The sequence below is a fragment of the Ochotona curzoniae genome, unplaced genomic scaffold (genome assembly GCF_017591425.1).
Source record: "Ochotona curzoniae isolate NIBS_2020 unplaced genomic scaffold, NIBS_Ocur_1.0 patch106, whole genome shotgun sequence".
Taxonomy (NCBI): domain Eukaryota; kingdom Metazoa; phylum Chordata; class Mammalia; order Lagomorpha; family Ochotonidae; genus Ochotona; species Ochotona curzoniae.
In genome coordinates, this window is record NW_024466647.1 from 640,187 (window position 1) to 660,517 (window position 20,331).

The 20,331-nt window shown below is 38.5% G+C and overlaps 1 protein-coding gene and 1 non-coding gene across 3 annotated transcripts in view; one reads left to right on the forward strand and one right to left on the reverse strand.

The window, feature by feature from the left end:
- LOC121166283 (BRISC and BRCA1-A complex member 2) overlaps positions 1–20,331 on the forward strand; it is a 418,479-nt gene that overhangs the window by 104,920 nt on the left and 293,228 nt on the right. The window lies entirely within an intron of this gene.
- Positions 16,739–16,845, reverse strand: LOC121166288. Its single transcript, XR_005885385.1, has one exon. It is a non-coding gene; the product is annotated as a U6 spliceosomal RNA (small nuclear RNA).

A 20,331-nucleotide genomic window follows, 5' to 3' on the forward strand; every position in this document is an offset into this window, starting at 1 on the left:
GTCCTACCCCACAAGGCTGACAAGCCTAGTTCATTGTTGGAGAGTGTGAGTGTAGCCCACGGGAATATGGAAACTCTTTGGGAACGCTGAAGGCTAGACTGGTGCTTGATGGCCCATTGGGTGCTGGTTCGTTGGGGCTAGACATGCACTGCGTGCAATGAACAGGTTAAAAGCAAGTATTTCTGGGTTCTCTGCCTGCTTTTAGTAGCCATAGCAAAGGAGTAAGAAGAGAAGTGTACCAGAGCCAGGGTAGGAAGCTCCTCTGTCTGCCGTGTCTTGCACTGGCCTCTACTACTGGCTGTTGACAAGCTCAAGATTGTACCAGCTGTTTCAGGAGAAAGCTTGACTGAGCTCAGCCGCAGCTTCATAATAAATAGGGTAAAGAATGGTTTGGGAGATGATGGGCAATAAATAAGTAACACAATTAGATAATGCTTAACTTCTCTTCCATTTATTTTCTGCTGTTAAATCCATCTAATGAATTCTTTGTGTAATTATTCTTCACTTCTATTTTGTTTTTGTTTTGTATAATTTAAGTTTTCATAAGTATCTGTTTTGTTTATATTCTACTTAGTTTTTTCTTGTCTTGTATATGTTAATCATACTTATTTTAAAGATCATTGTAGCTAATTCTAGTATTTGCAATATTCTTGACTCTGTTTGCTTTTTTCCTTGGTTATCAGTCATGTGTCTGCATATTTGGTGCTTTAGTAGCTAAAGAATACCAGATAATCTAGTTAGAAAATAGTAGAGCTTCCAGACGATGCTGTCGTCTTCCAGCTGGAGGGCTCATTGTCTTCTTTGATGGAAGGCTGACCACTTTACTACAGCCAAGGACTTTGTTGTATTGAGGCTGACTGACTTGTGGCTTTTGTAAATCTACTTTTGGGTAACTCTCCTTCTTTAGGGTTGTATCTATGAGCCTGGAATTGTCAGTGTTCTACCCAATTTTAAGTGGCTTGGCTCATAACATTTTAGAATAGAATGCCATGTCATTTATCAAATATTTAAACTCATAAACATATGTGTGGATCTTTTTCCTCATGGAATCCAAATGATAAATCTTACTCTGCAATGCTACTGATAGCTCTGCTTTTCAGAGACTGTTTCTTCATTTTTAACTCTTTGCCCTGGACTGTGCCAGAACATGTCAGTCTTAAAGAAAACTGGCTGCATATTTGAACTTTCTCAGCATTCTGCGACAAGTTCCCCTGGTTCTTCTGAGCCTGGTTAGGTGGAGGGTGGGCAGGACAGGGCAGGGATGCCCGCTCTGTGTGTGTGCATTTCCTGGGGATTTGCAAATGTCCTAGTGCTACAGCCCCTTCAGAAGTTGGCTCTTTTCTGTGAGAGTCTCTCTTCTCTGGACTTCTTGCCTTTGCAGTTCTCATTTCTTTCCTGACAGATGCTTTTCAGATAATAACTTTATTTTATCTGGCTTTCTAGTTGTTCTTGTTAGGAATACCTTATCTGTGCAAAGCTACTCCATCCCAGGTGGAGATATAAGTCAGTTGCTATGTATCTTAAAAGCATAGTTTCACCCTTTACTTTGCAAGCAGAAGAAATTTTAGTGTGCCACAAAATACCATGCACCTTGTTGGTAAAAATACAAACTTAATCAAGGTAGAGGATTAATAAAATGTTTTGGTTAACAGAAAATCTCAACAACGATAACTAATAATAGTTAATAAAGTGTTCCACAACAGTATGTTTCTCCCTTTATTGTGGAAACAGATAAAATCTTCCTAGTGTTTAAGAATATTATTTAGAAATGGATTATTTGGCATCACTTGTTCTCTAAAGTAGAATGAAACTTGTATTCAGTCAAAAGATACATTTGTAAATGACCCAAGTAAATCTGAGAAAAGTACTAGAAATTCTGATGGAAGATTGGTTAGAGGCTAATGAATTGAAAACTTATACTTCTATCATTACTTATTTAAGTTAACAGTCAAAGTTGATGCTAATTTTTTTAAATGGACTTCTTAAAGGGAAATCATGTAAGGCTCTTGGTTTAAAAATGATAATTTATGATTTAGTCTATTTTTCCAAAGATATCATTATCAGAGCCAGTGCTGGATGCATTGTGACTGTATACACAAAGGTATAACCATAAGGTTTTGATTACGTATGTTATAAGCCAGGCTTTGAAAGCACAGTTGTAGAAAAACAGAACATCAAGAAAGTACAAACAAGGTACATTTAAAATGTTCACTCTTAAAAGGCAAGTGAAAAAAGGCAAACCAAGTTGTTTTTTTGAAATCCAATGGCAAATATAACACTTAACAGATGTTGCCAGTTTTGATTTACTCTGCAGAATTTGTGAAAGTGTTTTTGGGAAAAGGAAGTTCTGAAGTGAGTGGAAACCGTTAACAGTTGGAGAATGTGCTCCTCTGGGGTGGTACTTCACGGTCGTTTTTGAAGAGTATCCATGCTTGTCAGTGGATCGTTCTTGTTTCTCATTGTCTGGTACCTCCTCTTCTTTCTACAGCCACGCCTATCAAAGGCTTGAATTTAATAGGTAAAATACAGATAATCACCAAGAAAAACAAACCTGGAGTTCTACACAATATAAAGATATTAACATTTTAGTATATAGTACAACACTGACTCTCCTTCCCAGAGGTTAGAATGAAAGAGGGTAGCAGAAAGGAAGCAACTTTACTTCTTAGGGTCAAATGGTTGAGTTAATAACAGAGAGAAGTCATATTGACAGATGTGCTAAAAATGGCACTGCACCTCTGAGGTCTTCCTACCGAAAGCCCACAACCACAGTCCAGCAAAGAAATGTCACACAAATCCCAACTGAAGAACAATTTATATGCTACCTAAACATTTACTTTTCAAAGTCATCAAAGTCGTCAGAAGCAAGAAAAGACTGAGAAACTGTCACAAGAAAGGGAAACGTACAGACATGAAGACTAAATGTCATGTGGTATCCTTAATGGGATTTTAAAAGAGACCAAAAAAAAATCAAGGGAAAACCAAAGAAAAAACAAAGTAAGGACTTCAGGCAATAGCCATGTATCATTATTTCAGAAGCTTCTGTACAGCAAAGGAAACAATAAATACAGTAAAGGAGCATTTGATAAAACGCACTACTACTTCAGCAATGGATTAATAACAAGAGTACAACAGAGCAACTCAAAAGTATCAACAACAACAACAACAACAACAAAACAACCAATATGGTCAAAAAATGGGTAAATGACCTGAACAGACAGTTCTCAAACGAAGAAGAAATATGATGGCTAACAAATCATGAAAAAATGCTCAACAGAATTATCCGTCATGGAAATGGAACACAAATCCACAATGAGGCACCTATTTATCACTTTCAGAGTAACTGTTATCTGAAAGCAGAGAGCAACAAATACTGGTGAGGGTGTAGAGAAAGGTGAATTCTTTTTTTCTAAAGATTTTTTGTTTTTATCATTGGAAAGTCATATATACTGAAAAAAGAAGTGACAAAGATCCTTCATCTGTTGGTTTACTGCCCAAGTGACTGCAGCAACAGGAGCTGAGCTGATCTGAAGCCAGAAGCCAGGAGCCTCCTCTGAGTCTCCCACACAGATGCAGGATCCCAAGGCTTTGGGCCGTCCTCTGCTGCTTTCCCAGGCCACAAGCAGGAGCTGGAAGGGAAATGAAGCAGTTGGAATACGTGCTAACACTCATATGGGATCTTGGTACTTGCAGGGGAGGACTTCAGCCACTAGGCTACCACACTGGGCCTGGAACATTCTTAATGTTCTATTGGTGGGAACGTAAATTAGTGCATCCACTGCAGGCAGACTGTATGTAGATTTCTCTAAAAACTTGCCGTATGATCTTTCAATCCCACTACATGGGAAGTACCCAAGAGATATGTGTTCTACCATGTTTATTGCCGTAATGTTCACAATAGCCAAAATTTGAAACCCGGGCCCGGCGCGGTGGTGCAAGTGGTTAAGGTCCTCGCCTTGCATGCCCGGGATCCCATATGGGCGCCGGTTCTAATCCCAGCAGCCCTGCTTCCCTTCCAGCTCCTTGCTTGTGGCCTGGGAAAGCAGTCGAGGACGGCCCAAGGCTTTGGGACCCTGTACCCGCGTGGGAGACCTGGAAGAGGCTCCTGGCTTCGGATCGGCATAGTATCGGCCTGTTGCGCTCACTTGGGGAGTGAATCATTGGACGGAAGATCTTCCTCTCTGTCTCTCCTCTCTGTATATCTGCCTTTCCAATGAAAAAAATAATAAAAATAAATCTTTAAAAAAAAAATTTGAAACCCAAGCTTCCATCATAAGGTGGGCAAGTAAAATAAAATGTAGTCTATTTTTTATGTTATAGAATATTGTTCAGCTATTAAAAGGAATGACATTCTTTCATTTGCACCAAATGGTTGGAACTGGAGGACATTGAAATGAGTGAAATAAGCCAGACACAAAAAAATAAATATTGCATATTCTCTCATATAATAAGAAAACTAGAAGTTGAAAAAAATCCTCTACCATTTATGTGATACTCATTAAAAACCAAAATGTGATGAAAGAAAAACTCCCATTTAAAATTATCTAGCAAAATTACTCAAAAGAATTAAGCAAAATAAAAGAAGTTTCAGTTAAACCAGAAAATTTGTTACTAGTAAATCTTTACTAATTCTTGTATTGGAAAATAAGAACTGCTCAAAGGAATGAATAGCAACAAAATATAATAAAGAGAGGTCATGGTGAAGAGAATGCACCGTTGGAAATCCTCTAGAGCAGGGGTGGAGAACCTTTTTTCTGCCAAGGACCATTTGGATATTTATGACATCACCAGGGGAAGTAGAAAAATATCTTCTTATAATATAGCCTATGATAAACTTACTGAATTTCAACTCCTGCTTGCAGTTGCCTTTGCTAAAAGAGAGCTAGCCTACGTGGTTTTTACATGCCTTCTATGGCCTACAGGCTAGACATTCCGCATTCCCAATCTAGAGGATATTTTAAATACTGTTGGTGGGTATTGGATTTAGATTTCCAATATACTGCATATGGGCACATATTAAACCCGAATGACGGGCCTGGCGCGGTGGCACAAGTGGTTAAGGTCCTCGCCTTGCACGCCCGGGATCCCATATGGGCGCCGGTTCCAATCCCGGCAGCTCCGCTTCCCTTCCAGCTCCCTGCCTGTGGCCCGGGAAAGCAGTCCAGGACGGCCCAAGGCCTTGGGAACCTGCACCCCCTACACCCGCGAGGGAGACCCGGAAGAGGCTCCTGGCTTCAGATCGGCATAGCACTGGCCGTTGCACTCACTTGGGGAGTGAATCATTGGACGGAAGATCTTCCTCTCTGTCTCTCCTCTCTGTATATCTGCCTTTCCAATAAAAAAAAAAATATAATAAAAATAAATCTTTAAAAAAAAAAACCAAATGACTTTTTCTTGTTGTCCACCAATTTAGGATTTGGAAAGTGAGTGGCTACAGTAAGCTTGACTTTGTAAGCAGAATGCTTAATGTTGACCAGTCTGCTGTGCTGTTTTCTCCTTTTGTATGGTGGAACCTGGGCTGTTTATACTTTCCAACCACAGCTGAGAACTATGGGTAGGAAAGCAAATGTGAACGCGTCAGATCTGAATTTTTAATCTCAGCTCCATTGATTACCGAGTGAATTATACTGGTGAGTTACACAGCATCAGTGTATTTATTTACTGATCAAATTGATAGTATTAAAATCTGTGCCCGAAATCATTGTGTATAATTAGGAAAATAACATTTGAATGTAAAAACAGAAAAGCAGCCAGAGCTGTGGGGGCCAAAATGACCAAGGGCAACATATAATCATATCCAGAGAAAGCCTAGCAAATGTCTATATTTTCAGAGATGGCTTCTAGCTAACCTTTATAATTGCAACTGCTTATTTTGTTTTTGAGCTTATATTTAAACTTGTATAGAAGTGGGGTTGTGTACTCACTGAATTTCTTTATATTTGGTATTATTTTGACATACTTATTTTAGCTATAGGAATAGGCACATCAATAAGGAAAAAAATGTCGTAGAAATTTTGAATCTGGTTCTAATATCTGCTTTCTCCAATGTTTTTAAAAGAAGAAGAAGAAGAAAAAAAAGAAACCTTAGCCATTAAAAAACATTTTTCAGAGAAATTGTCTGCATCCGGCTGAGAATTTTATGCCAAACTACAGCCCCCACACAAGCTTTGGCGAGCCAAGATATTTAAACCTGTGAAGTACAGTGCCACCTCAGCCCTTACGCTGGTCTGATGCAAGCCTTCAGCCACAGAGTGGGGCTTAGTAGACTGTATATACGTTCAAAGAATGTTTTTCAGTTGTTGGGATTATAAAATGCCACAGAATGCAATATTAGTATAAATAAAATAGTCAACACGTTTTATGCAGTTTCTTGAATATGTTTCAGGAACATTGACGAAAAAGCCAGATTGGAAAGTAAAAAGTCTGGATTGTTACAGAATTTTTAAAGGAAGGGCCGCTAATTACTTAGCATATCTAAAACCGTTTACTGGAGATCATCAGGTACCTTTCAAATTCTAAGTCCTTTAGGAGATTAAAAAATAATGGTTTATCAGAAGAGTGGTTAATACACTAGTAAGTCAGTTTTTATGGGAATGATTTTTAAAAAGCAAAATTTATCAAAATGAGGTTTGATTTTTAACTGAAAACTGATTATACTGAAAGTGCAAGTTAACCATTTGTATTATGTATAACTTCTATGTGGACACTACCTCTAAATCCAAATTTATTCAATCTTTTCAGATTAAATTAAAAGCTGTTTAGAGCTGGGAAAAATGCAATAACCAATTCAAAAATTTGATTTGTCTGTTTATTTTAATATATTAATAGCAATTAATAGAAATAATTTTGAGATTTGTAGGTTTATGTTAATATTTTTATATCCTATATCAGAGTAAGTCACAGACAGCTTTAGTATTGTACTGAATAAATATTTGTAATAGTAATTTTCAGACTTTTAACATTAAAATAAATAATTGAAATGCAAGAATTCTGTGTTCACCCAGTGACTTGTCTCTGTGTTGAAAACTTAGGGAGAATTTTTTTTTTTTTGGGTAATGTTTATTTTGAATCTTTATTTTTAGCTATCAAAATTGAGATTTAAACTTCTATGATATTTCATAGCATAATGTATGAAAATTTATGTTTTCTAAGAAAGTAATGCAGGATATTTAAAACAGGATAAAGAACTAACAAAGGTTTTAAAAATTGAGAAATTCTTTGTTTAACCAGATTAACAAATGAAGAGTAGTTTGGTGTCATAGCTTTAACTTTTACCATCATGTAATTGTAAATTTTTAACTAGCCATTCTTAAAAATCAAAACATAGTTATTTGATGTACTTAATAAAAATAAAACCAATTTTAGAAATCAAGGTAAAATAAAATAAGAAATATAGAAATTATTCTTCTGAAGAAAATGTTCCATGTAGCAATTTCAAACATGTACAGGAATTTGAAGTGCTGTGTGACGAATCCCCATTTTTTTGTCACGAATGTTCTGTCATTTCAAGTCAGATTGTTTCATCTGTACTCTTAACCACTTACTGCCCAGCATATTATTTTGAAGCAAATCCCATATATTGTACCATTTTGTGTGTAGAAATCAGTATGCTACTCAAAAATAAAACAACTTTTTTAAAAAAAATCATCAAAATATTGTCACCGTCTTTAGAGAAATTACCAGTAATTCTCCAGCATCATCAGATATGTGTCTTTTTTCATATGTCTAATTGATCTGGTATTTGTTCTGTCTTTGAAGTTTCTTTTAACTTAGGCCTGTTCTGTGGTTTGAAATTTAAATTTTAATGGATTATTATTACTGTTATCATTGTATTATTTTACTTTAGCAATTCATGGCTGAAAAAGCAGGGGCATATGTCCTGTAAAAGAATTCTGATAGGCCAGCTTTGCTGATTATTTCTCCTCATAGTTTAGCATATTTCTTTGGTTTTTGCATTTAATGTAGAAAGGTAGGCAGATTTAAGTCCCAGATTTCTTACACCTTCAATCACTTGGTAAATAGTCACAAACCAGAAGTACTCCTTGTCCCTTAAAATAAGAGATTCCAAATTACAGCTGAAATAACTATTCTGTGGATTTTAAAATAGTCATAAAGACTGTGTCTTTTGGGCATAAGGTGAAAAGGTCTAGTTAATCTTAAATAATCATGTATTGCACATGAATGAAGATTAGCTTTCAGAATGTCATTAGTTTTAGTAAAAGGAAACAAGTATGTCTACAGGTTGTAGAAAGAATGACCCAAAACAAAGCTATGCAGGAATAATTTTTTGAAAGGAAGCTAATTCTTTTTACTTAACCACCCTTAATGGTATTACTATTCTTTTCTCAAAAAATTATCTGTTTATTTTTATTTGAAAGGCAGATTTTACAGGGAGAAAGGATAAATAGCGAAAGAAGGTCTTGGCATCTGCTGATTCACTCCCCAAATGGCCCCAATGTCCCTCCCTGAGGACTTGGGTCATCCCCTGCTGCTTTCTCAGGCCATAAGCAGAGAGCTAGATTAGAAATGGGGTGGGTGGGGCACAAACTGTTGCCCACATGGGATCCTGGCCCTAGTAGTTGGAGGATCAACTTGTTATGCCACTGTGCTGGCCCTGATACCACTATTTTTAGAAAGTGGCAATATAGTATATTCTTTGTATAATAGACTTGTTTTACCAGGAAGGGCAAATTTTGTTAAGTATAGTTCACTTTGAAATATAATAACAACTAGGCATTCAACATTTCAGCTCTTAAAAGCTTGAAAAATTGCATATTGTTATTGAAAAATATGCTCTTCTTGTTAATCTGTAGTCCCTGCTGATATTTTTAATGTGTACGAATCAAAAATGGGGATCACATAGTATTCCTAACTTTTAATAAGATAACTGGGAAATAAGATACACTGATTAATAATACACTATTGAATAAACTGTGGATTACCAGTTTTTTAAAAAATTGAATTTTGATAAAAATATTCTTTACATTAGAAGTACAACATAATTTGGTATTTGTTTCATGAGTTGTAAAGTCAGAATCCTTGTTATTAATGTTTATTATCATTATATTTTAGTAGAGTTGGTTAATTCAGAGTTCCAATAGAATGTTAGTTATCAATGACTTCATATTGAGAAAACCTGAGTGGTAATCACAGAAAGTAACTTAAATAAACCAGTTTGTGTGTATATGTGTGTGTGTGTGTGGTTACATAGACTTATGCTTACCTATGTGCATAGGTATACACTTAACTGTTACATTCAAAATGTATATTGTTAAACATATACACATATACACTTGTGACATGTGCAGCCTTTACCAGTACTAAGGAAGCTGTAAATGGGAAGAATTTGATCAAAATTTACCAAGAGGAAATTGGCTCTAAGACTCAGCGATTTTGGCTGGAGAAGATAGTGATCCTGGCACAGAATGCTCTCTATTTCCTTGTGAGAGCTCCAAGATGAAAAGAATTAGCTACATAGAGGCAGATGCTTGGTAGTTTTCTGGAAGCACAATTATAAGGTTTATGAAAAACAGGAAAATCAACATCTCATCTAGGTTTTTTGAACTGGGAACTGATTTAATGTGCTATTTTGTACCCCCTTAGACCTTGTCTAATTCTATGATAATTTCATTTTGTTTTTATAACCTTTTTTCCCACATACTTATTTTTAAGTTTGTTAGCCTTTGAAAGAAACTGTATCTTAGGATGCTGGTAAGACAGTTCAAACTTCTAATGATTGATTATTGTAATTAGTCATATTGCAATATTGTATTTTCATAATTGTTTTCCAGTTTTCTTTTGTCTACTTCTGCTTGTTACCACATAGTGATTTGGCTTCTGGTAACCAGTATCTTTATTCATCCTGGAAAATATTTGTACCCTTTAATATTACTAATCTAACCTATATTGAATTGAAAAAGGTTGACAGTTCATTTAAAAAATAACTTAAATGCCCATATTGAATAGCCCATAACATTAAACACTGTAGTTGAGCAAAAATGGATAAGAGTGATGCAATTTGCAAGTATGCAGCATGCCACCACTAAACATGTGATGCATATCCCATAAATGAAAGAATCATAGAAGAAACTAACGAATTTCTTTAGGAAATGCCTTAAAATCTTGATTCAGAGATTGTAAGTTTGGGTGTCTAAAGGAGCCGGGCAAATAATACAGTGAGTGCACAGAGACCTAAAACAATTGGAATTGGTGGGGATTGTGACCTACTGAAGTGTGTATGCTTTATCTAAAGATTTTAAAATAAAAAATTTTGAGTGGGTCAAAGAAAGCAAGCCTGTGGCCTGAAGCTGTCAATTTACAAATGTTTTAAAATTCCGTAATATTAATGGAGCCATTACAAAAACATTTGATGTAAAAGTTTATGATTTAAAATTAAATGCAAATAAATATGTCCAATTTAAGAATGATCACACCATTAATGAGCTATTTGGTGCCCCCTGACAGAAGATGACATTAAACCAAGGTTGGTGGGGTCCTAGGGAGAGCCTCAAGGTTTGACAGATCCAGGTAGATGAGGTGATCTAGTGAAGTTTGCTACTGGAGAGGAAGCAGAAATTAGCAAGAATGATGATGTTTCTCTATTTTTTTGTGATTTCCAAGTCTACAACTCCCCGTCCCAACCAGTGCAATGGCAGCTCTGGAGGCTATGTGTTAATCATTAACAGATTATGTTGCTCCCTGGAGTGACTGGAGCAGTTCATGGGTAGCTCTTGGAGATGTCACTTTCAGTTAGCCTGAAGCAATCAATGGAACTTCAGTGAAGATCTGATGAGTCTTATGAAAATTTTGGGGCCATTAATAAACATTAGAAAATTCATCAGGAAGCTCATTTAACTTTCCAGTATCTGCTTTGTTCCCTGATTGTGTAGACATCACTCCAGAATCACTAGATAATTCTCTGGGGTTGGCTGTGCTGCATCCCAGGCTCACTGAGTCAGTGTCTTGGAAGTTTGGATCTGAGAAGCCGTCTCTTTGTGATGTTTCCTTTACTATTCAGATAACAACGTGGAAGCCAGAGCTCTAGGTAGAAAAGATTCATACACTTGTGACAAGAGATCAAACTTCCTTGGTCAGTGACGATTCCAGATTGGTCTTCTATTAAGGGATTTTTTTTTTTTTACAGTTGTATTTATTGATAAAAGAACTCAATTTTGTTTGATACTAGTGCATGATGGTAATAAAAATAGGTAGTTTGGGATGTTAAGGCTTTGTTAAGATTTGTGAAACACTGCATTGTAAAGAGTATACATGCACCTACCCAGTTGCTTTTCTTGAGACCCAAGGAATGCTGACTGGAGGATTCCATTTGAATCAGCTACTTTCTTTAGTTGATTGTGAGGAGCACCAGAGTTTTTAGCGAACTGGTGAGAAGTGGCTTGGGGACTAGAAAGGGATGAGCTAACTTAGAAAGTGAAACTTGATAAAACAGTAACCCTATGTATTGCCAAGTAAATGGCTTGAAGCAGTCACTGTGACTGCTTTGAGGGGCCTCTTTTAATTTTTGTTGGAGAAAGAATGTAGGCAAGAGATGTGAAGTTATTGGTCTGAGGCACACATTTGAACCTGGCGTGAGGCCACCAGTTCATCTGATGCCGCAGAATGGCTAATACATGCTAAATATGTTCCAGTCAAGTGGAGGAAAGGTGAAAATACCTACTGGTCGAGGGACCATGAAGCCACAGTAGACCTCTCCAAACTCAGCACTAATGAGGGGCTGCAGCACTGTTTGTTGTTAAACCTCAAGACATGTATCAGGAATCACAGTATTCTTATTGGGTATGGAACGATCTTCAATGCCTCTCTCAGTTCCTCCAATGAATCTGTGGCTGCTTCAGGAGTCTTGTGTGATTACTCGCTGAATCAAAACACAGTGTTGTTTGGAAAGCTCTGGGGTGGGGAAATTCTCAGACTTCTTTCTTCCTCCCCTCTTCCAGATTTTGCTTTATTTTAAATTAATTGAATGAATTGTAATGAAAGGTCTTCTACTTTCCCTTCCTTGGTTTTTTCCTTTAGAGAAATGACTAGAGTTGTTGTTCAATTAGTGAAAATGGGTTAATCTTCATGTAGCTTTTCCTTGCAGATAAAATATAAGAAGCTACTCAACTTTTGCTTTTAACAGGACAGAAGTATCTAAACCCAATCTGAATTTTCAGTTAATGGACATTTGAATAATGATACTGCCTACTAATAGTTTATTGATCTGTCCTCTTCTAAGAAAGGTGAATGGTGATATGGAGTTGTGTATATTAGCACTCCGTTTCTTTTTATTAATAATGAAAGCCTTATTGAAATGAACTGAAGCAATAAAGAAAAATCGTTATCTTACAATTTGAAGTTGGGTTTCAGATGAAGCTTGGTCCAGTGGCTGAAATGTCATGTTAGGGCCTAGTTTCTTTCCATTTCTTCTCTTTTCTGTCTTCCGTTTTGTTGACTTTTAGTCTCAGTAGCCATACTGTTGCTCAGATCCTTTCCCAAAGGAATACAAAATTGTTTCTCAGGTTCACAGTGTATTTCTTACAACAGTAAGAAGGAAAGCCCTTATTTCTCAGTCGTCCCAACTTCTATCCCTCTTTTGCTTATGTGGGTTGACTGGTGTGTGCTTGTGGCTCTATCAGTCACTTTGACTAGGGATGTAAGAACTGTTGGTAAGATTAGGCAGTCAGAATTCTTGGAGCTTCAATTGGAGGTTCTTTCTCAAAACTTGTTTGTGAGAATGAAGAGGGATGTTTGTTCAAGGAAATTTAGGTTGCTGTAACCAGAAGGAGGGAAAGTGAATGGTGGACATTAGACATTGGGTGTTTATTGATTGGGGCTTTTAGGCCAAGAACTAAATGTGGATGTGGGGCCAGGAGATAGAGTTTTTAGTGGAAGGATAAGCATGCCAGAAGCTTCTACATCCTGTGTATTGTAGGGTCTTTTCCCTTAGTAGACTGTCTACATTGCATTGCTTTTTTCTTGTTCTTATTGCTTCATGTGAGACTGCTCACAAGCAGAGCTTGGGTAGCTTGCCTTTTCAGGTTTTTATGAGTTTTCCTTGCCCATTTACAGGTAAATTATGTTATTGGGACATTGGTGCCTTTAAAGTCCCTGGCCACGATGGCCTGTAACTGAGAGTTTTCACTAAGAAGAGAGGATCTGGCAAATCCTGCAGGTTTGGATTTAAGTCCAGGGAGTTCCTAGTTGAGGTAAGGAGAAACATTTATATCATATACTTCTTGTAACCCAGGGGCCTAGTCTAGCTAGCAGAGTAATCTAGGGCACTGATCAGAAACCAGACATCAACCTGCAGATGTCTTTCTGGTTATAAGTAGCAAGTTGATTGAAGCTGTTTATTCTCTCTGCGGTTCCATTCTCTTCTCCCTGCCCATTGCTAAGGGGTTTCCTTGTGATTATCGTAGTCAGAAGGAAGACACCATGAGATCTTGTCCTGACATTGACAAGCAAACAGTTACTATTTTGCTGTGGTAGAGTGGATGGGAATCCTGTGAGGTTCTGATTATCTTTGGCTATAAGAACACTCAGTGCCAGCGGAAGACCTGTCAGCTTGAATGATCCATCTCTGATTTACAGAATTTGCTCCAAATTTGCAATCTATATACAGAATTGAGATTCTGGACTTTCTGAGGCTGCAAGTCTCCTGAAGACATTTTCTAATGAAGAGTGAACCACTAACAAAGTGTTTGCTTTAGCTAAATGATTGCAGTTAATTTTTTTGTAAAAAAAAACACAGAAGCACACATTAACTTGAAATAAGCTCACACTGTTGTTTCTTGTAGTACAGCCAGGAAAAACAGTAACAAGCTGTCTCCTTCAGAATCACATCCCTGGATGATATTCGAGCAACCTGGAAAATTTAAATACATCCCCAGGGAAAACAATTTGAATTAAGTTAGAAATCATATTTGCTAATTTCCTTTCTGTCATTGCAATGTTGCCATTCATGGTATGAGTAGCACTAATGGAGAATGTGTGTGGCATGGGAGGCTTAGAAAAGCAGCAACATCTGTGTTAGGGCCACACTCAGTCTGTGGCCACAAAGGAGTTTTTAATGTTTAGGGATCATTAGTTAAATTTTAGAGTACATTTAGTGTGCATTTTGTTCTACATTGAGCCTGATATTTACTTAGACATTTTTGGAGAAAATGGTCATAGGACCTAAGCATGTTTGACCCAGACAGATTTGATTTTGTGTTTAAAGGTATCACCTGAAAGTTTTATGGTTACAGATAATAGTTATGGAAGAAATAGAGACAGTTAATTGTTACTCAGTTTGATATTTCCCAAGGTGGTTAAATCTAAAGATTTCAGTGTTCCTGGCTTTAGTCTCATATATATATGTTATGGCAAAGGTGTTGTTTTTGTTCCTTAAGTATTTGCAATTTTGAGGAGAAAGGGAAGATTCTTTTCTTTAGAAGGCTGTTCTTTCTTTCCATTGCCATTTCTTTTGTGAGCATTTCTCTTTTGTTTTTTGTTTGTTTTATTTTGTTTTTTCCCCCTTTCTGCATTAATACACAAGGAGATATGGTTAGGAGATGGGTTTGAGATTTTCTTTCATCTCTCCCTCTCTTGTTTGTTCCTATTTCTCTATCTCCAATTTTAAAGGAAAAAAACCCAATTTGGAATGTGCTGAGTGATCCTTGTAACCCATTTGAAATGCAGTTTTAGCACAGAGGGAGGCTGGGTCGTGTTCACCTTCTTCAGGCACAGCTGAAAGTTTGAAAGGTAGCCGGCAGAGTGCCTCCTGATGGCAAGAAGGAACACTATAGTCTTCAGATCTTCTGAATGGAGCTGCAGGTGTAATTCTGGGGTGTGTTTGCACATTTTAGGATTAAGGCATGCTTGCCAATGGAGAATGTCAAACAAGTAAATGTATATGTGTATGCAGTTCTGGGGTTCTGATACCTGAGCACAAAATTGGTGTGATAGAGCAATTTAAGTGTGGTGTTCCAATGGGTCACCTCTTGGTAGGTATATGAAAATCCCCCCAGAGCTTCTCCATTATTTGTAAATTTTGCCTACTTTGCAGTTGCATGAGCCTACCTACCAAATGGCATTTGGAAAAGTTCAGAGTTCAGACTTAGAGAAATTCCTTGTTTTGTTTTTCTCTGAGTCTTGCCAATGCTATCACAAAACAGTGTGGGAACGTGATTTTTTTTTAAGCTACTAAGGTGTTGTATATTTTGTTCAAAGCCTTGGATTTTCTTGCGGGTATGTACCTATAGGTTCTGTATTGATAATGACAGGACTCATTACCACTAGTAGCCAAAAAGCATTATTAATTTTTTTTTTTTTTGGTTTTGCTTGCTGTTTCCCACTTTCCTCTCTTTCTCTTGCTTTCTCCTTTTCACTTTCCCTTTAGTCAGCCTCTCGCTTTGGCGCTCCTCTCCTCTCCTTCTCCCACTCCCCTACCTCTCATATAATTTTACTTCTGACTTCCCCCTTTATTCGATATTCTTCATCCTTACTTTCTCTCCCTTTTCCTTGGTCCCACTTTGTTTTTCTCTTCTCTTTATTTCTTTTTTAAGTAGGTAAGACTATTATTTCCACATTCTCTTCTTTTTCTGTATCTGGGGTAAGTGGGGAGATAAAGGGAGAAGCCCTACCCAGCCTCCCACCCATCCCAGGTCCCTGATGTGGGGCATGCTCCGAGGGTCTTGCTCAAGTGGTTTTGATAGTTCAACAGTTATGAATTGCTGCCAATCTTGCCATTCCAAGCACGATGAAGTCACTGCAGAATCCACTGATTGACATAGTCCACCTTAGAGTCTCCATTTGCCCAGTTTTTCACTGATTGTGCTGTCCACTGCTCCATCTGAGCCTCTGAGGAGGCTCGGCTCTGGCATTTGCACTCCATGGCAGACCATGGAACCTGCACTTCTCTTCATGGTTGGGGTTCTGAGTCCGGCAGTTCGATTGGGGAGATCCTCAAACAAACTCTGTCTGAGGTGACCAGACCAGATTCTTGTGTGTACTTGCCAGTACAGGGTCTGGCACAGTCTGTCGCCCCAATCAGCTGGTGGTCACAGTTGCTGGGTGGGTTCTGTTTCTAACCCTGTCTTCCACTGGAACCAGTGAGTGTTGCAGTCTAGCCCAATTCTGCCCAAGACACACTCAGCCCTCACATAAACCAGTGGGAGCTGCAGCCTAGTCGGAGTGACCCAAAATAACCCCCACCAGGCCTCCTCTCAGCCCCCCCCCGCCCTGTTTCCCGTGCTTCCCGGTATGTACAGCAGACTAGTCCAGTCTGTCTCACATTCCATTCAGCTCTCACACATGTCAGTGGGCATTGAAGCCTAGTTCAACCCAACCAGCTCCACTATCCAGCCCACACACATGCTGATGGGTGCCATTCTGTCCAGCCACCCCTTTCCCAGTCCTGGTTTTCATGCCCTCCAGTGGGAGTGGTAACCCAAGAGGGAGGAGCCCACTATTTCCCTCCTAGGCCACTCCCACTCCTGGATCATGCACTTTCCGGATGGTTATGTAGTTTAAGTTGACAGATTAGCCACCAGTGCCAGCATCTGCTATCTGATGCTGCGGCAAAGCCCAACCAACCCTCACCCATTCTGCTTTATGTTTGCACCAGTAGGGACAGTCAACCAAGCCTGGCTCTTCCCTGATCTGGCTTGCATGAGGCCCACAGGTGTTGTAGCCCTGCTTGGTCTGGTCTCCCCTAACCCCATGCTCCTCAGTGGGAAACCCAACCCAGCTAGGCTGTAAAAATATGGAACGCTCCATGAATCTGCATGTCATCCTTGTGCAGGGGCCATGCTAATCTTCTCAGTATCATTCCAATTTTTGTATATGTGCTGCCAATGCGAGCACTGTTTTAAGAGGTTTATTTATTTGAAAGGCAGAGTTACATGAGAGGAGTAATGCACGAAGTAAGACAGAGACAGCGAGAGATCTTTCACCCATTGGTTTACTCCCCAACTGGGGCTGGGAGAGGCAGAATCCAGGAGCTTAGAGCTTCATTTTGTTCTTTCACTTGGATGCTTAGGCCTAAACACCCAGGCCAGCTTCTGCTGCTTTCCCAGGTGAATTAGTAGGGAACAGGATAGGAAGTAGAGCAGCTGGGACTCAACACCAAAATGGGATGCGTGTATCACAGGGAACAGTTTAATTTGCTGTGCCAAAATGGGATGCATGTATCACAGGGAACAGTTTAATTTGCTGTGCCACAGCATTGACCCAGAGTTACTGATTTCCAGGTAATTTTAAGGTAATAAATAGATGGATATTATCCTACATGTGAGTTTTTAAACAAAAATCCTTTCACAAGTAGCCTCGGACAAAGACTGTCCCCACCACCACTCCCCTTTCCTTCCCTATCTCCATAAAACACAAACAGGCAACCAGGTTGGTTGGTTGAAAGTGTAATCAGAACCTTGGAGAGCTCTAGGTACACCAGGGGCAGAACCATAGTCTTCAGAAGCTTCCATGGTTGTGGCCAGACACCATGAGCAGATGCCAACTCTACTTTGCTTATTTACTTATGATTTTAGGAGAAATATTCCTTTTATTCTGTTCAAGATCTATGTGTCAACACCTTGGAGATCCTGTTCCCCTTTTGGTGATTCCCAGTTCCTCTTAGTGCGACTTGGAATACTGAGAAGAGAATGTCATAACTAGGAAGGGTAGGAGGGTCACAAAATTTCATTGAAATATTGGCCATGTATTAGATTTGATCATTTTTCCTGGCATTTTTTATTCTCCCCACGTAGCATCTTAGGTAAAACAACCAAACCATACCAGAAAGTACCAGGACAGCAAAAATGGACTGGCTGGAGCAGAGTTCAGGTCTAATGTGCCTTCAGCTCTCCCTAATCCTGGCTGCAGCAGTAGTCTCTGAACATAGGTCATAAACCATATTGTTTGTTGGCCAGATGCAGTTCCTTAGTAGGTGAAAGAGATCTTGACTATCTTTCTAGAAATACTTTCAGTAGTCCATATCAGTTCCAGAAGTGATTAGTTTTAAAGATTTATTTATTTATTTAAAAGACAAAGACAGATATTCCATCTGCGGATTTACTTCTCAAATGGCCTCAACTGCCAGGAGTGTACCAGGCAAAGCCAGGGGTCTAGAGCCTCTTCCAGATTTCCCATGTGGGTGTGGGGGTCCAAACACTTGGATCATGTTCTACTGTTTTTCCAGATGCCTTTTCAGGGAGCTGGGTGGGAAGTGGAGGAGCCAGAACTTGAACCAGTGTTTAAATGGAATGTTGGCGCTATAGGCAGTGGCTTGACTCACTGTTGCACAGTACTGCCAAATGATTTTGTATTGATGTTTAGTTAACTATTCATTTGGATGTCACTGATTTGCATTTCTTTCTAGTTAACTTTTGTGCTTCACAGAATTCAGCAAGTCTTTGAGTATAATGAAGAAAAACTTCAAATATCATTGCAACAATCTCAAACTTTAGACTTAGTAGGCTCTGCTTACTGATTTAAAGAGAATTAGTAGAATATTTCCAAATAAAATCATGGAGGAAGCAAATTCCCTCTTTTTTTCTTTAGCCTTACCAGTACTTTTTCTGTGAGTGTCCTATAAAAGTACAAAGTGTTCTGTCTCCATTGTGTCTCCTCGATTTTGGTAACAGTTGAATCTTCTCAAAAAGAAAAACCTCACAACATTAACTGTAAGGTAAAACTCTAAATGGAAGGGTTGGGTGTGCCATGGTAGGTGTGTGTATGTGTGTGCACATGCCCAGGCACTTATTAGGCACTTGAGTTTAAATATTTGGATGGTAGTTACATGGAAGAGGAGTAGATTTGTTCTGTGTAGTCCTATGTTAGAGAGAGACAGAGAGGAAGATCTTCCGTCCCGTGGTTCACTCCCCAAGTGGCTGCAATGGCTGGAGTTGAGCCATTTCGAAGCCAGGAGCCAGGAGCTTCTTCCAGGTCTCCCACGCAGGTGCAGGGACCGAAAGTTTTGGGCCGTCCTCTACTGCTTTCCCAGGCCACAAGCAGGTAGCTGGATGGGAAGTGGGGCTGCCGGGATTAGAACTGACACCCATATGGGTTCCTGGTGCATTCAAGGCGAGGACTTTTTATTTTATTTTATTTTTTATTGGAAAGGCGGATATACAGACAGGAGAGACAGAGAGGAAGATCTTCCGTCCGATGATTCATTCCCCAAGTGAGCACAACGGGCGACGCTATGCTGATCCGAAGCCAGGAGCCTCTTCTGGGTCTCCCACGCAGGTGCAGGGTCCCAAAGCTTTGGGCTTTCTGGACTGACTGCTTTCCTGGGCTACAGGCAGGGAGCTGGAAGGGAAGCGGGGCTGCTGGGATAGAACTGGCGCCCATATGGGATCCCGGGTGTGCAAGGCAAGGACCTTAACCACTTGCGCCACCACGCGGGGCCCTAAGGCGAGGACTTTTAACCACCATCGCGCTGGTCCCAAGATAAGAATTCTGTTTTAACAAACTAGGAAGTTGCTGTAGTTGAAGAAGGTATGTAAACCATGTTTAAAATAATCCTGTTTAAATTATGTATTTAGATGACAGAAGATCAATACATATTGTTTCATTTTTTGTTGATAATGTTTAGTATTATTATCAGAAAAATAGCACATTTATTTTTTGTTATGTCTTGCTTTCTCTGAATGAAGTAATATTTGTTCATAGTTGCTCAGTTATAGTTCTGTTGGAAATGTAAAATGTCATTGGTCATTTCTTAAGATGTCCCATTCATATGAGCATAACACACAAACATTTTAGATGAGGGAAGTATAAGAAATTACTACAACTATGATCAGTACGTTCTAACCTATTGCAATAGCTTGTAGGAAAATTTTCTGTGAGGATTAGAATTTATGAAATGGCACGAGCAAGGCTATTTGAAGCATATGTATTTAAAGTTAAATGATTCAAGATTTGTTCTCCAGAGATTATAGAACAATTGAAGTCTGACCTTATGAAATGAATAAAGGACAAATGAAATTTTTTAAGCTTTGAGATTAAAAAAATGAAATATGTGAAGTAAACTTTTGTATTTTAAAAATTACATTTGTCTATCAGAAAGGTATGCACATGTGTTTTATATATCCATTTATATTACACACATATATGTAATATAAATGCAGAAAATTTGGAAATTATGGAAGCATAGGATGAAGGAGAAAATTCTTCTAAATAGCTTTCAACAATTGGCACAATCATTAACAATTGTTTCTGTGATTTTTCCATATATAAATTTTTTCACCTCTTGAGGGTTCCAAGGGAATGAGAATAATATGTGTCATAATGTATATGTGTATTTATGTTGCTTTCCTTTGATATTTTATTGAAAGTATTGTTATATACTGC